General features: G+C 41.9%; 1 long non-coding RNA gene across 1 annotated transcript; it reads right to left on the bottom strand.

The window, feature by feature from the left end:
• Nucleotides 1-415: 415 nt before the first annotated feature.
• LOC109524227 (uncharacterized) lies at nt 416-14,112 on the bottom strand. The gene is made up of 3 exons (XR_002169926.1): nt 14,100-14,112; nt 6,794-6,796; nt 416-523 (listed from the first exon to the last, which is right to left on the bottom strand). It is a non-coding gene; the product is annotated as an uncharacterized LOC109524227 (long non-coding RNA).
• Between the last annotated feature and the right edge of the window lie 965 nt (nt 14,113-15,077).

Raw genomic sequence — 15,077 nt, 5'->3', positions numbered from 1 at the left:
AATGTTTCGGAATACCGCGCCGCGTGAGGACATCACGCGTAGAAAGGAAAAGCAACCAAGGCTTTATTTCTCGGACAAAGCAACCCATTAGAGTAGAAAAAAAAAAGAAATTACCTCAAAGGAGCATATGTCCTTGTAGCAACGCAGCCAATAGAAAATGAAATAGTTCACCACTTTGAATGATGTATAAACCAGAAGTAACAACTATCCATTGACCATTCAGTCAATATTGAAGACAATGCTCAAGCATTCATACAAGTAGCGGTCTCGTCTGAAATAGACACTTCCTCTTAATGAATGCTCTGCAGACTCTCAAGAGGTGAATAAATAAATCGACCAGACGCTATTTGAGAAAATACGGTCCAGTGCCGTGAAAAAGTATTTCCCACCCCCTCCTGAATTCAGTTTTTTTTTTCATATCTATCACACACAAAGCATTCAAATCATCAAAGCCAATTCGAATATCACTCAGAGACAACCCAAAGAAATACAAAATGCAGTTTTACAAATGACAATTCAATTTCTTTTTCACGGCACTGTATATATGTCACAAATTATTCAATTATTTGGTCCAGGTTTGCTCGCTTTCACATATTCCCAAAACAGCTCACATCTCACCTTTATTCTAGGCTAGATAATTAGACTAGGCGGCAAACGCAATGGTGCTTAGGAGCGCTGAACAAATTGGCATGAAACTGCATCACTAGAATCTTCCTTGTATTGTTTTTAATTACCCGAGTCCAAAAGTGACAAAGCAATGACATCAATTCATTCTAGGATCAAATGAGATTAATTAGCACGGACATTAACGTGCCATAAAAATGAGATGGGATCGCACGGAGAAAAGCATCAGCCGAAAGAGTGGTTGGGCAGGAAAATAATCGAAGAGTGGAGTGGTAAAAAAAGCTGCAACACCAATCTTAAACCCGATGAAGAGCATCACTTTTGTGTATGGCAAACTCAGCATGCGCTATTGGCAAGTGAACTTTATCTCGTAAACATTGTGTTGAATGGTGTGGACATACAGTAGCATGAGCGTCCTCTCTGGGAGGAGGCACAAATTCTCCCAAGTGTAAGAGTTTGCTACAGCGAGGAGAGAGACAACCATGTCCTACTTGAGTAGGTGGATTAAAGGGGGTGAGAAAATGATTCCTCATGTTTATTTCATGACGTGATTCTTCAGTAAATAATCTCTCCTCTCGTATGACGCACTCGAATGTTTTTGTCCAGGCCACCTTATTTCTGCTCATTTATATAATCCATGACCTGCTAAACCGACCTAAAAGCACTTGACAGGATTAGACATCACTCAGCCTCTTGCTTGTTTTCGAATCTGTTTGGTTCCAGCATCAGTCTTCATCGACACTCTTTTCTTTCTTCCTCTCTGGATTTATTCTTATCATTTCATTCCTCCTCCTTCCTCTCGGTCTTCTGCCTTTTCGCTTTGTAGCTGGCGGAGAGTCTTCATGCTTTGCTATTAGTTATGCAAACAACCCTCTTCTTTTTAGACACTTGCATGTTTATGGTTTTCTACTGCCATTATAACGTATTCAAAAAACATGGCAATGACTTTCACATCTCCCAATGACCTGATTCAGCTCAGAGGTTGATGCCCTGCTCACTGGTGGAGCCATTTGCAGCAATCGCAAACAAATCAAAGGACGGCTTATCTCCATCTTCCTGTCCTTGCCCTGCCCTCATCTGTTTGATGCTCTCCGTATAATTTTGCATTGCACATTGCCCTGAGCAGTGTCTGAAAGCGGATGTGCGTCCACCCAAGCGCTTTGATGTCGACCATTTTGTTGGATCCTTGCCCAAAAACTTGTGCGTGAGTATGTGCGTCTCACCATGATCTTATTTCAACTTCCAGCGACAACGATAGCCATCAAGCTACATGCAAGTGTGATGTTTATGGTTTCGCAATAGACTAATCTATTTCAGTGTTCATAAGCTGGAGGCCAACTGACTCGAGCTCCAGCTGACACTCACTCGAATGTCTCCCAGCAGCCTGTTGCCATGGTTACTCCAGCTCAGTGGCAGCCAGATGCAGCAGTGTAATGTATGATCTAATGTATGTTCATTTTCCCTTCACGAAAGATTAGTGTGTTACTGGGATTGGGCATCCCCTGAAAGCCTTGTCTTCATCCCAACCAAGAGTCACCGTGCTTTCAGGTATCCTGAACAGTCCCTTTTTGGAAGACAACAGCAAACGAATGTTTAAGTACATTTGCAAGCTTACAAAAACAGTAACTCTGACTTCAACACCCTGGAGTACAATTTTAAGTGAAAGTGGGCACGATCTGCATTTTGGTCAGCAGCTGATATGCTTGAACTCCATGCCAGCAGGAAGAGAATAATGACCTGGTTCATGTCCTGAAAAGCAGGGAGTGGTAGGAAGGGAGCTGAGATTGATTTGTAGTCGATGTAAGTCACAGTAGGGGAGGTTGTAATGCATCTTAATTATTTATCAGCTCCAAACCAGATATTTTCCTTTAAGAATTGATGTCAGGTTATGGTCCACTTGCAGCGAGGCCAAGAGGAGCAACCAAATCCAGCAGATGGAGCTGCCCCTAAAAGGTCGGAGTGTAACATGTTTAAGATGATTCAACCTTGGTCGAGCTCTGTGCCCTCCAGTTCAGGGTGTACCTCGCCGACTGCCCGAAGACGGCTGGGATAAGTTCCAGCATGCCTGCGACCCATGCCCAGCTCAACCAACACTGACAAATACCTAAAAACATACACGTTGCACATATGCAAATGCACGAGTTCCAAACTTTGGGTATGCAGGGATCAACTAGTTTGGCGTTGTAATAACACTATTCACCACTAGATGGCACCCATGCTAGACCTGGGTTGAAGTTTGCCCACAGCCCCATACAAAAATTGGGGCAAATAGTCTGTTACGTTTATGCTTCATTTGTGCCGTTAAAATGTTTGTTTGTGCTGCAACTGTTTTGCAGCTATTAGTTGTTTTTTTTTAGGTCATTTGGTCGTAGGTCATTTTAGTGCATTTATGGATTGGGTAGAGACTGCAGAGACGTTTTTTTTTTTAACTACACATACAGTACAACCCAGTGCTTTAGTGAATCCAAACTAATGTCTCTACCCTGACCAAACATTGTGCTCCATCAACGTCTGGCCCAAGCCATGGAATTTCCCTTCAGGTGTGAGTTGACCTCTGGGTAATTTCCTTCTAATTACACCGCATGCTGCCATTTGCGAGCCATAATGACATTCTCTTTGTCTTCGGTGTGCTGTTAAATCACGAAAGCTCCTATTGATCAAACCTCTGCAAGCACAGCTTGCACAATAGAAAGTTATTGCAAGTGGATCTGCACAGCCATTTAAAAAGGCATCAAAAGAAATCAAACGGAAAGTGTACCACGTTTGAAATGTCAAAGACCATCGTGAACAAATTGAAAAGCTCTTCCATTTCATCCTGCTCAGTGGAGTAAGACTTTCTATAAGGGAATCAGGTATGTTTTTTTACAGATTAAAGATGACATTTTTCTTTGTCTGACATCTACCATCCAGTATATGGTGTTAAAAGAATACAACACCTAAAGGATTACTTGATCTCAATACATTATTACTGCATATATTGATATTCTGCTGCAAGTTGTGCAAAATGTAGTTTGAAGTATTTTTCACCTGAAAGGTTACAGAGCACTTTAGGTTTAATCTGAAACTTCACCCATGCATCCATCAATTAATCCATCCATCTCGACCACATATCTGTGGCCAGGTCGCTGCAGCAGCAGCTTTAGCAGGGAAGCCCACACTTCCTTCTCCCCAGCCACTTCTATCTCTTCCCAGGGAATCCCAAGGAGTTCCCAAGCCTCTCTTTGATGTAGAGGAGCAGCGGTTTGAATCTGAGTCCCTCTTGAATCACCCAGCTTTTCACCTGATCTCTGAGGCAGAGTCTGGGCACCCTGTGGAGGAAACTCATTCCAGTCGCTTGTATCCGGGATCTCGTTCTTTCAGTCATGACCCTCTGCTCGTGACCATCGCTGAGGGCAGTAATGTAGATCGACCAGGAAATCAAGAGCTTCACCTTTTGGATCAGCTCCTTCTTCAGCACGATAGAACGATATAGTCTGCATCACAGCAGACGATGCACCTAGATATTCTGTCCATAAAGTTTATGAACGGAATCAGTGACAGAGGGCAGCCTTGGCAGAGTCCAACCCTCACTGGACACGAATCCAACTTACTGCTGCCAATGCCAATCAACTCTGACGTTGATGGTATAGAGACCGAACAACCCATATCACCCCCGAAAAAATGCCACGAGTGACATGGTCGAACATCTTATGCAAGGCCACAAAACACATGTAGACTTGTTGGGCAAAATCCAATGCTCACTCGAGGACCCTGCAGAGGTTGTAGAGCTGGTCCACTTTTTCACGGTCGAGATGAAAACCACATTGCTCCTCCTGAATCGAAGATTTAACTTCCCACTGGACAGTAATCAGTAACCCTGAATAGACCTTAACAGAGAGGCTGAAGAGTGTGATCTCTCTATTTGGAACACACTCTCCAGTCCCCCTTTCTAAAAAAAGGGACCACGACCCTGGTCTGCCAATCCAGAGGCACTGTCCCCGATATTCACACAACTTTGCAGAGGCGTATCAACCAGGACAGCCTCACAACAACCAGAACCTTTAGGAACTCCGGGCGGATCTCATCCGAGGAGCTTTATAACCACCTCAGTGACTTCAACCCCAGAGATAGGAGAGCCCACCTCAGAGTCCCCAGCCTCTGTTTGCTCAACAAAGGCATGTTGGTGGAATGGAGGAGGTCTTCAAAGTATTCTCCCCACTTCCTCACAACGTCCCAAGTCGAGGTCAGCAGTGCCCCATAGTCACTATGCACAGTGTTAATGGTGCACTGAGACGCTGGATAGTGAACCAGAATTTCTTCAAAGTTGTTCGGGAGTCGGTCACCATGATCTCGCTGAACTCCTGCCACGCCCGAGTTTTTGCCTCGGCAACCGCTGTAAGCTGCAATCCGCTTGGCCAGCTGGGAGTTGAAACCTTTTCTGACAGGGGTTCTGCCAGACTTTCCCAACAAACACTCACCGTAGTTTTTCGGTCTCCCAGGTCGGACCGGCTTCTCACCACACCATCGGAGCCAACTCACCACCAGGTGGTGATCAGTTGACAACTTCACCCCTCTCTTCAGCCAAGTGTCCACACAGCGCTGACGTTTCACAGAAGCAAGCGACATTTGCATATTATCTGCTTGTGGCGCTGTAATTCTTTGGCAAACGTACAATGCCTCATTAATAAAGGATAACAAGAGAGACATCGCTCATGCCATGCTCAGACTCGGCTGGGCAGATGGTTCATGATTCGTTGATGGAGCCAAACACTTTGTGTGGGATCAACAGTGGCACAGAAGTAGAATTCAAGGTACTGTGCTGCATGTTTGCTCCAAATGGATGTTTGTGACAAGACCACAATATTTGCAGGGCTTGTAAGAATTCTTGTGAGATTTGTGCAAAGTTGAGAAAATCAGCTTCCTGGAAAGAATTTGAAAGAGCCTGTTTTTTTGGGGGGGGGGGGTTCAGGATAGTGCCCAAAAGACAATAGCTTAGTTAGATGAGAGAAGTAGGAAAAGAAAAGTTGTCAAAATCGCTGCAAGACATGGCTTTGTTTTTATGCCCTGCGTTTTGCCTGCTGTCATGCTGAGGACAAGCCAATTCACTGATTCCATCAGATAGAGGATTGGTTTGGTTCCTGGGCTCAACATGTATCTAGCTGACATTAAAATAGGCTGTGCATGCTTAAAATCTGATGTGCTTTCATTGATAACTGGTCATTTTGTCTTTTTTCATAAGCATCACCACAATTCAATCCCTTCATTTTGTAGAGATTTACCCACCCCCACAACCCTTTACACACACACACACACACACACACACACACACACACACACACACACACACACACACACACACACACACACACGCACACACGACATAGGTGAGTTGTGTCAATTATACATCCTCTTGCAGTTTTGCTTTTTCAATGTGTGTATATGAGGTGCCAAATGCAAATTTTGACGTGTGCCGCTAAACTGGAACATTTCTTTACAAATGTTATCTTCTAGTTATGTTACTAACACCCAGCCATATAATATGTTTGAATTGCTTTTATTTCATTTACATTTTACACTTTCATGTTTTTCAATTTAATCAGATGCTCTTAATTCATTCACAGTTTGGATGTAACACAATCACTTTGTTGCCTTAATTGGTGTAATGTAACCTTGATACTGGCAGTAATGAGTCGTCACTAAATTAATGGTATGTCACTCCTGCCATTGTATAAGAGTCTCAGGGCCTGATTTTTTAAGATCTTAAATAGCAGGCGCTAAATGGCGTGTTAGCCTGAACAGATTTCATGTGCTTTTGGCAACACGTGTAAAAGTCTTGGAGAATGCCATTATTTTGAAGAGTTTTCTTCCCCCTTAGTTTGCACTGATGATTCTCATCATTGGAACACACGTGAGAGCAACACATGAGCAAAATGAAATGATCGACTTGGAAATGTCAGTGGAAACCAAACAAACATATGACTGAGTTTCTGAAAAGATAGAGGCTACTGTACATTTTTTAATAATTTGGAGGAAAGTTGTCGGCCACGCATGGGATGTGCGCAATTGGAGACCACCTGGTATTACAAGGACCATGCTCAGTGATACATATTTTGCTGAACTGTTGTGGTTCACTTACTTGTGCCCCGCCCAACACAAAAATGTGTCACTCACAGTCATTACGCTCCGAAACTATCTTGCCCTTTTAGGTTATTGTCACAGGCTTAACCTTTTTCTTGCATCTCTTTAACCCAGAGGGGGCGGCAGATCAGAGTGGGTATGTTGGCTTAGCAGTGACAGCTCTCGACCTGACTGCTCTTCAAGGATATTCTAAAATCCCCAAGCTATCGATTTGTAGAGACAAGGGCAATTTGACATGCTGTTATTTCAGATTAAACATGACCAAATTATATTGTATTCCCTTTACGACCAGAAGTAACAAAGAATCCAGAGGAATAGTGTTTCATTATTTTTTTTTCATGATGTTGTTCAGTGGGGGAAGCAGGAAAAAAAAAAAACAAAGACACATTTGCTCAACAAATCAATAGTGCATTACAGCCTACAGAGGGGACCCCCAAAACACAATAACACACGGGAAAATAAAATATGATGCTCCCACAGTCCTTTGCAAGTTAACTGGCACAATATATAAACTGGAGGAAGGTGAGTGCCTGTGTGATATGAAGGTGATCTGTTATTCCACTTAATTTTATTATGTGGCATTAAAGTGACAACTGTGCTGGTACTGAAGGCATTGTTTAACAATGCTATTTTAACATTGCAAACGTACATGGGAGTCCGAAAACATGGAGTAACATCGCTGGATAAACAAATACTCAAGATCTGAAACGCTAGTATGTAGTATTGCTTTTTGGAGTACTGGTAAATTATGTGATTAAAGAAGACACTGTATATAAATGTGCAGTGTCGTCCAGCGTTGACACAAATGACCGCTATCTAGTCATGTGTTCAACAAACATCGCGACCAGTTATTTTCTTTTAAAAATCATTTTAAGAGTTATTCAATGTACGTGAAAATTCCTCATGTTGTAAAATTGCAGTCATCATAGAAAAAATATTAACATTTTACTGCTGCAAATGCAGTACATATGCTAAATATCCCTTTACGTTTTTGCTTTAATTTCAATTCAAATTGATATTGATTTATTGGAAAGCAAGTTTCAAACAATCTTTATTTGTTCAGTCTTCAACAACAACCAAAACCGTATAATCAAATTCTTCTCGTAGCAAAGCCTGCAGCCGATTCTCAGAGAAGAGACTGTGTGGCCGCATCGAGTGAGTGAATTTGTCAGTTCGACATGCTAAAAGGTGATGGAGCACAATGCCCCCTCAAGATTTGTGGCTGCCCCCCCTCATACCTGCCTGTCTAGACCCGGCCTTAGATGGACCTCTCTGTTGTTAGTTCTCCGATTTAAGCACACACATCAATGCCCCATTTACAGTAGATACTGATGAGATAGGGCCTGATTTGCAGTAATGAATGTTCCAGGATGCCATTCTTTGTGAAAGCCGTCCCAGTCTCAGCAGTGCAATAATGTCAACACTATAATTTGCTCTTCCCTCGCCTCAGGTCAGCTTTCTCCTTTTATAACTTGCATCACCCAAGATTGTCTTTTCACATAAAAATGTTCCACACTTATGTAATTACCCAGAATTTCTCTCGACATTACCGTGTCCGTCTCAAGGGTTCTTCCTCTGTAGAAACAATTAATTTTAGGTCACCGCTGTGGGGGCATTGAGAAATTAAAATCATCTCTCTTGGATTAATCTTGCTAAACAGTTTGATCAGTCCGTTAAGATTTTTTTTTTCATTCTATTAATTGAGCAACCCCTACTAGCCTTTGTTAGAGATGACGAAACCTTTGACAATGGCTTTAAAGAATATTAGCCTGGCCCGTTTTGTTTTCTTCGTTAGATCCTCCAATATTGTCTCGTGATGTCCCGGGTAATTCATCCATGCTGGCTGATCTTTGTAGTGTATTTAGTTCCTGTTAAACAGTACACCAGTTGTACCTGTATATTTATACAGAAATTAATTGGTTCTGGAAGAAATTTAACTCGAACATTTTGTAAGTCGAGACACGTTTTCCATGTAAATGCCCGAATCCATTCCAAGCCCCCCCCCCCGCCGCCCCCCCCACACACACAAAAAATACAGAAGTAAATGTTTTCTAAACCATAAAAATGCATCAAAATATGTAACAAATACATGTTACAATTAGATTATTGCACAATAAATGAGAATTGTGCATCATGTAAAAAACAGAATAAAGAATAAAAATAATGGTCATTTAACTGTGAACTGCATCCTCATAATTTTTTGCCCTCTTTAGTTCATGTTCTCTCTCAGAAGTGGTTTTTGCCTGGCGTTTTAGAAAGGACTGATCCAAGGACGTTTGCTTTTGTCGAGTTTTAACAATCTTCTGAAAATGTCCAAGGCAAACACCAGCATTGTAAGCGATCGCCCGACTGGTGAACACTTTTTCTGGGTGACTCACATTTATGTAAGACTATTGGGACGCCTCATGGCCCGAGGGGCGAATGACGACGACGCTGCATCCACACATATCTATCTGTCTATGTATCTACACACGTAGACGTATACGGTAGAGGTTGCTCTTGGCCAATGGGATGCCAGGAAGATGCTAGGTAATAGCCAATGGCAGAGAAGCTATACGTATGTTGCAATTCGGAGCTGCGATGAGCAGCCCATACTGTATTTTTACCCTTCGTATCCTGAAATTTCTTTCGTAACAAGAGGCAATCTTTTCGGCGTTTCGTATGAAGATGAAGATTTCGTCTGAAAAAAATAGCTCATAATCCTAATCAATATTTAGAACTTATAATATCAGAGTTCCCTTCCATGAGCCATCGCCTTACAGTGTTGGAGGGGTTTGTCTGGTCCAGTGATCCTAGTTGTTTGGGGCTTCATGCCCCTGGCTGGGTCACCCAGTCACCAACAGCGAACAGGTCCTCGGTGTGGGGACCAGACAACGCCAGCTCAGAACGACCTTATTGTGAGTAAAACCATTGGTCCACTAGTTCCCTTGCCCGGAAATGAAATCAAATGTCACACAGAGTCCACCAAAGGAGCTTGGAAAATGGAATCACAGCTTGTTGCTTGCCCTCACACCATGGCATGTCAAGTACCCAGCCATAGCAAACACAGTACATTTACTGTTAGCTTGTGCTCGTACATTTCCGGGTACTGTATTACATATAGGCTACCAAAACATTAAACTCATCATATAAAATTGTCTAAAGTCCCTGCTTCGCTAATCAAGGTGCTGCACCGGCGACCCAACTCTCGTTCAGTGGAAGAAGCTGGATGGATGGGTAAACTTCCTCTTGCACGTTCTTGAATTAAACATAATTTTATAGTCTTATGAAAAGCATATCGGCCTTTTGAATGCCTTCTGTAGATGAGAAGGACATTTCTTCCCGAAAGCAATGGCATGTACCTTGGCTTGTTAACAGTTTAGAAAATGTCATAGCCTTCCTTTTTAGGGGGGGTTGAGTGCTTTGAAAAAAAATTAAAAAACACCACACCACTGTAAGGGCAGAAATGTATCGCTTATCTAAGTCTCGCAACACTATTTGAATTTTTTGACGCTTTAAGCATTTAATTTCCTCATCTTCGCAACCTCTGTGCTCAGAGTATTAAAGCGCTGTTCTGTGCGGGGGAATCTTGATGCATTGACAGTGATTGGGAAAAAGATAATGGGGCTTGAACTTAAAGGGCAAAATAAAATATTCCAAGATAAGTATTTCCATTGTTCTATCATCCATTTAATTAAAAAAAAAATCTGTGGAGACGGTTTTCTGGTTTAAATGAGGGAAAGGTGCTCCATGTCACCAAGTTCAAGACCCATCAGAAATACCTCACTAAGAGGAGGAGTTGACCTCTATGTTTCCACTGCTGGTGGTTTGATTCTGTGCTCACGATTAACTGATCAGAATGTGGATATTTCCAAAGCACAGAAAACAAGGCCTGATTGTGCAGCTCAACATTTTTAACAAATTCCATCTCAGTGTCAAATCTTTTCTTGAAATGGCAAAGGAGAGACAGTATTACTTCAAATGAAGTCTCTTGGAAGATGATTGCACAATATTAAAACCGTATATTATTGCATCATTGTAGTTTAGGCCTTCTTTATATGCATTGTCACTTTCCTATATATTGTCCAAATTTTTAGAAGTGGATTTGAAGGAAAATGAGTGACAATAATATTGGTTTGAGTGATAGGGAAAACTGTAAAGCATTTGAATAGCTTTACAATTTCTACAACCCCAGAACTAGGGATTAATAATAAACTAAACTTTAATAATGTTTAATATTACGGTACCGGTAATTGGATTATGTTACGAACTACATTTTTAACAGATAACTAGAAGCCATAGCAGAATACATTTTAAAAATAAACAAGATTCAAGATACAACCGCATCACTTTCTGTTTTTAAAATGGACTGTTTTCGAGTCCACGTGAACAGACAAATCAAGGTTAGATTCACTCAGAGACAAGCCACTGTGACAAATAATGCACAAACTTTTTGCAACATAACATATGGTTCTTCTTGCATTATTTTTCACATACTAGTACTGTTTTGCCATCTTTCCAATGTTGATCACATACACGAGACAAATGTCCTCAGTTTTGCTGACCACTAAAATAGTATCGGGCCCCAAGGGCAATATTTGTGATTTGTGTTTTTGTGTTTCACTTTCGTAACACAATGTTTTTAGACACAGGAAGGATGAATTCACACTTCTCTGTCGTTTTGCAATCATTTCAGAATATTTCTGAAATTCCTATTCATTTCTGAGATAAAATGAAATATCAAGAGCCCCTTTGTTAACATCATAATAGCCCCTAAAACTCACACACACACACACACACACACACACACACGCGCGCACACACACACACACACACACACACACACACGCGCGCACACACACACACACACACACACACACACACGCGCACACGCGCACACGCGCACACACGCACACACACACACACACACACACACACAAACACACACACCCTCCACACACACACACATCACTCAAATACCTATAATAAGGTGTTGAGTGGAGAGTGTGTACAAAGAGATCAAGGAAATTGGTTTTCCTGAAAGTGATGAGTAGGTCATAAGCTGTTCAATCATAAAAGCAGATTTTACTAAACCTGCTCCTGGAACTTCAATTTAGATCAGAGAGAAAGAAACAATCTAATTCCTTTCTGTGCAATCTCCAAGGACTCATGCTTATCAGCTTTCTTGTGGCATCTTTCAGAGAAACTCACAAAATTACCCAAAAGTAGCATGAAGTCAATACCAACACGTGTTTGTTTAATAAGCACTATAACATCATCATTGGGGACAAAACGAAAAAGTGAGTGCATGTTGTGCTATATGCTGACGCGGATTTAGCGAACATACGGGGACTGTGTTTTGGCTGGCCTATGCAGAAGGTGGTGAATTATTCACACTGTTGCTGGCAGTGGGCCTGGGCAGGGATGAAAGGCCTGGCTTCCACCCCTGGAAGGGCTAAAGGATGGGAGTGTCTGTCCCCACTACTCTGATCTCTGAGTTACGCTAGCGTAGAGAGCAGCCTGATGGCAGTTTGTTCATTTAGGGTCCCTTGCTGGGTGAAAACATCCAGCCTGTGTCAATTAAACAGTAGCAGGTGGGCAGGTGCACTCCTCACTGTTGGGAGGAGTAGAGCCATTAGGGCAAATAGCTAATGCCAGGAAGCAAGATCAAGAACATCTGAACTGTCTTTGTCAGAGGTACTCCACACTGTACTTCAGGACATATTCTGCAACATTTCTTAAAACTACCACTGGTCTATGCTAAAAATTCACAGTGTTTAATATGTTCATGCATAACCCATCATGCACTTTAAAGGAAGTATCAATAGTTCCTGTGATGAAAAAAAAATCACTGTTGTTTGTGTAGTTTTGATTTGAGGTAAGCCACGAGAGCAGTCCTGATAGCTTCAGTGTACAAGATAATGGCTGAGTGAAGTTTTTTTTGTTGGGCAAGTCATAAGAGCTTGCTGCAAAACCTTTCATGGTCTCTAAGTAAACGAGGCACCTAGATTTACCTTTCCATTTGGTGAACATATAACCTGTTTCCTATTTTACCTGAAAAAGACAATTTTCTGATTTTCGTCATGGCGTGCTCTCACTTCTTCTCTGATGTAGAAAACCCGCTAAGAAGTGATTCCTTCCTTCGAGTGGTGAATGGTGTTATTAAAACTTAAAACTGTTCCAATGTGGTAGAGGAAACATGTTTCTGATTTTGAACAAAAATAATCGGTGGGCCACTGAGAATGGGCGCAGGCCGCACGTCGCCTGGGACCACCAGTTGCCAGTCCCTGATCTAAATGAACCATGTAATGGTAGTGCAGATTCATTCATTAGAAGAATGCTCAGATTCTTGGAAGGACCGACAAACCTCAGACAGGCAAGATACAAAAGTGTTACATTTCATATTCCTGACAGGATTGAATTCAGACTTATTTCAGAAAACGGTGGATTGTGAACTGACGGTCAGTGTTCGTCAGGAGCCATTGGTGGTGTGGTGGTTTTCTCAGGCCCCATTGCACAGCTCAGCTGCACTCAGCTTGACATTCTTCAGTTTGCGGTGGATGGTTTTCCACTTTGCTCCTTTTTTTTCAAGGGAGGACAGCAAGAAAAGTACCACTGTGAGACTGATAGGCTGCACAAGCTGTAACATACACTAACACAAAAGATATGATAACATGGACACACACAGTTTTTTTTCTCTCCCCCTACGTCCCTCACAGTCTACCAGTCGACTGCCATGGGTCCCTGAAGAAGATTTTGATTCACTGCAAGCGTGGCTAATTATTCATGTTATCAACTGACACATTTTGTTATCATCCACCTCATAATGACAGAGAATATCTGGTGGGTCTCCTTGCCTACACTTGTACCAGTGGCATGAGATCAGTGTCTTCAAAGCCTTCTTTGCTGGCCTAAAGACCATCAGAAGCACTGATCTTACAAAGAAAAGTTGAAACACGCTCTCAAATGCATGTGGGAAAATATGTTACGGTCCGATGAAACGACTCAGGGGGGAAAAATGTGGCATGCTCCCTGGAAGAAATCGTCAAATATTTTACATTTAAAAAAGCATCAATCGAATGCATTTTCAGAAAAAAGGCAGAATTAAAAGACAGTATCTATGTATGATAAAGTATCGATCTATCCCTGGTCACATTGTGCAACAAAGCAGGGTTGGGAGGGTTAAATGGGAAATGGGTTGTCACTTCTATAGTGCTTTTCAACCTCGGGTACTCAAAGCGCTTCACACGGTTACCTCATTTGACTGATGACGCAGCTTCAGGATCAACCGGGGTTCAATATCTTGCTCAAGGACACTTTGGCATGGTCGCAATGGCCGGGGATCGAACGACCAACCTGTGGGTTGGGAAACGACCCACTGAGCCATGGAAGGATGGATGGATGGATAATAATCAAGTCAAGTTAAGCACAGCTTTATTGTCAAATGTCCATACAACACAGATGAAATTTCTTCCCTCTCAAGACAACATGCAACAAGATTAATTACAATACTAAAATAATTAATAATAGATTTTAAAAATTAAAAAATAATATTCATACATCTTGACTTTGAAAAAAAAGTGTTGCTCACCTATTGTTGCTGTGGCACGGAAACTCCACTCTCATATTCCAGACTTCTTTCAAATTCAAATTCCTATCATCTTGTTTTTCAGACAGTTATCGTTGAAAGATGTTAAGAATTCTAAATTCATCATAAAGTTTCGTGTATAGTTGATATGACTAAACTTCTGTTGAGCTCTACTGTTGACACATTTGCCTATTTTTACCTTTGTACCTTTCAACTCAGCTTAAGAGCTCAGTATATTATTCAGTCTAATGGCTTCTCACTTTGTGTTTCCATAACAACCAGATAGCGGTATCAAGATAACATCCTGGAAAAGTACTGAGAGACAATCTCACCAACAACAAGCGATTAGAACCAGTCTGAGGCGCTGAGCCAGCCGGAGCTGTTGTTATCTCTTGCTGTCAAGCTTCATCCATTCATGCAAGGGGTCACGGCAACTGCTCTCAAGACTTCTGTGCTCTCCGATTGGGACTTTTTTCATCAAAGGTGTGTTGATGAGAAAGCTCAGTGCTGGTTCTATCAATATTCTTCGGAATCTTTCAATTGGTTTATTCACAAAGCCCTTCCCGGCACAAAACTGAAGATTACGATGACATGGATTTGAATTGGATGCTTGTGTTTGCAAGGTGATAGTGCTGCACTGTTCCTGACTGGTGACCATTGCAGGCTGAACTGCGCCTCTCCCCCCGAAAGACAGCAAGGCGAGTGCTGGGCAATTGATCAAAAGTTAATGGTCATTTGATTTTGGCTTCTCACGATCACAAAAAAATCA

This window comes from Hippocampus comes, unplaced genomic scaffold (genome assembly GCF_001891065.2).
Source record: "Hippocampus comes isolate QL1 unplaced genomic scaffold, H_comes_QL1_v1.1 scaffold156, whole genome shotgun sequence".
Classification (NCBI taxonomy): Eukaryota; Metazoa; Chordata; class Actinopteri; order Syngnathiformes; family Syngnathidae; genus Hippocampus; species Hippocampus comes.
The sequence above is the reverse complement of the archived record's forward strand: the minus strand, read 5'-3'. Positions and strand labels throughout refer to the sequence as shown.